A 2,761-nucleotide genomic window follows, 5' to 3' on the forward strand; every position below is an offset into this window, starting at 1 on the left:
GTGTGCCAAAATCACAAACAGAATTGTGGCAATCAATCAACGCTGACACTGACTGATCACTGATGTGTCGTCCTATTGACAGTTACTTAATGTACAGTTCTGCACTGTTGCTCTGCTTACGCTAATCAATCGACGCTGCAAGTCGAATGTTTCAGATCCAGCATTCTCCCAGCGCTATAGCACAAAGCACAGTATTGTGAAACCAAGAAATGAAATAAAAATGACAGGGCACATCAGTGGGCAACACATTTTCTGATGCTAGACTAGACTCCAGCCTCTGCCGGGCTGCTTTCAGCTAGAGTAGGATGATAGCTCTGCCTGCAGGACGAGACGTTTCCGCGGCGATTTTTCCACCTTCCACTGGAGTTTGACGTTGAAGCGATCGCTTTCCGTGGTGCTCATTTCCTGGCTGAATGCTTTGCCCCGGGTGGAAACTGGAGAGTGCCGCTGGCTGTTCCAAGTGAGCGATGACGCCCATGGCTCTGCTGATTGGCCGTTCACTTGGGCGAGGGAGGGACGCAAGCAAGCAACATGATATATTATGTTGATAGCTCTCCTATCTATGGTTTTGGGTAATAGTAATACTAGTTCGAGTTTGTTTGGGAGTAGAAAGACTAGAGCTGGTGACCCTGCCTCAAAGTCCAAGGTCAAGTCATTGCTTGTGGAGTTGTTGGTCCCTCTCTTGACCGGACGACTGTGATGAAGCACCGTCAGTGTATAGCTAGGGACTAGTTTACTTGGATGATAGGGTTATTTTGTGTTGCCCAAAAGGAAACTCAAGTTCAGTCCCACACACTACGTACCCCAGCTGGCACCTAGCAAATGTCTCTGCTGGACATTTTAAATTTGTTGATACAAGTCTTGCTGCCAATCATGTAAACAGTCTTTCTCGAAAGATAACGTAGTTGTAACCAGTCAGAGAGCGCGGGCGCGGCTCATGATGCTTTGCGTAAATTAAATTAAATTAAACTAGGTGCCTAGCGGCCATGGCCTTGTTATAGTTAATCTGATCAACTGATCGAGCTCCCGGTCGCCTAGTTAATCCCCATCCACTTCGTTGTTTATCCATGCTATATAGTGGAGTACATGGGGTTCCTTTTCATCGGGGTGACGTGTCGGGCGACTGAGAATACGTTGACATGCCGGCTTACCTACTGGCTGGCTGTCTGGCTCCACTTCCCCGGGCGAGCAAGAGCAATCACAATTCATACGACGCACTTGAACTCGACTGATCACCTGATCGCGCGCGTATCCTCCGTGGTGGTGCCATGGTGGCGACGCCATTGCTTCTGCAGAGAGCCTGCGGAGAGTCAATGTCCTAGTGTGCGTGTGTGCGTGCGTGCGTCCGGAGCACTAGCTGCAGTGCCGCGTGTTTGTTCGTTTTGTTGTGGTTGGTTTGGTTGGGTCGCCTTTTGATTCAGCTAAGCTTATCCGTGACCACGACGAGCTGTTCTGCGGGCGTGATCCTCATATTATCCAGGGGAGTAACTTCAGTGGTAATATAAAATCTAACTCAACAAATTTGCTTATATGACAATGATTTAATGAGGAGACAGATAAATTGAGTAACATACAGCTAGTTACTGAGTAACATCACACATACCATGACAAAATGAGTTTACAAGCTAATAAATGACACCACACATACGTTACTCGTCACTATAAAGACAATAATATAGACTAGTAACATATGCATGTTAATAGTCGAAGTTACTCCCCACCATGAGTAGTACTATCAGAGATGATCCACGGCCGGCCGGACATGCATGATCCCGCAGCCGGACCATCTGCATGGATGTCCCACCTTTCACGTACCACTTTACCAGCGCGCGGCTTGCCCTTGGTTGCGGGCATAAGGCCAAGCAGAAAATAATTTTTTGTTTCAAAGAGAGCAGAAAATAAAACGCAACCTTTTGGGCTACTATAATTGTTTTGTTTTCTTGGGACATCCCCAACGCTGACCCGCAAACCGCTCACCACATCCACCAGCGGACCCTGATGCGAGAGACAACCATCCAAAAGCTATCTGCATATATTTCAAGCAGGGTTTGAACTAACAGGACGAATTACATGCAAACCGGATAATTTTCATACAAACCGGATGAAAACATTGAAATTTCAGACATATTTTAACTAAACTATATTGAACTAGGCTAAAACTAGTCTAACGCCGGCCGCGGCGGATCTCCAATCCCACGACATGTCTTCCATATGTTTGGCAACCCGCTCATAGGACCGCCATGAGCCCCAAAGGGATATACTTCAGCGGGAGGGGAAGAGTAGACTCCTTCTGCCGCTGTGAGGCACGGATCAGAGTTGGTTTTTGGGGCGGGGAAGACGGTGGTCGTGGCCTATGCCCCCGCGAAGCGGGCAAGTCACCGGCTTTGCAAACCGACGAGGCGGTTGTGGTGGCCTTCGTGGGGCCCAAGCGGTGGCGCCCTCCTATATTCTACTTTTTCTCGTTGTCGGCGGCGGCCGCGGACATGCCGCCTTCGTCGTCGTGGCGCTGGGGCATGACCAACGCGTTGTTGGTGACGTCGTCATCGGTGCCCCAGTCAAATCCCTCCGCCGCCGCGTCAATGTCCACGAACGTGGCTTCTTTATCCGCTTGCCGGACGCGTTGCCGACATCGCTCGTGGCGGATTTACCGGGAGACGGCGTTGGCTAGCCTGGGCGAGCGAGGGCGGCCTGGAGATGGTGGTGGCACCCGCCCTAGAGGGTTTGCCGGCAAGCCAACCTGTATCCTGCTGGCTCACTGGGC

This window comes from Triticum dicoccoides, chromosome 2A (assembly GCF_002162155.2).
Source record: "Triticum dicoccoides isolate Atlit2015 ecotype Zavitan chromosome 2A, WEW_v2.0, whole genome shotgun sequence".
Lineage (NCBI taxonomy): Eukaryota > Viridiplantae > Streptophyta > Magnoliopsida > Poales > Poaceae > Triticum > Triticum dicoccoides.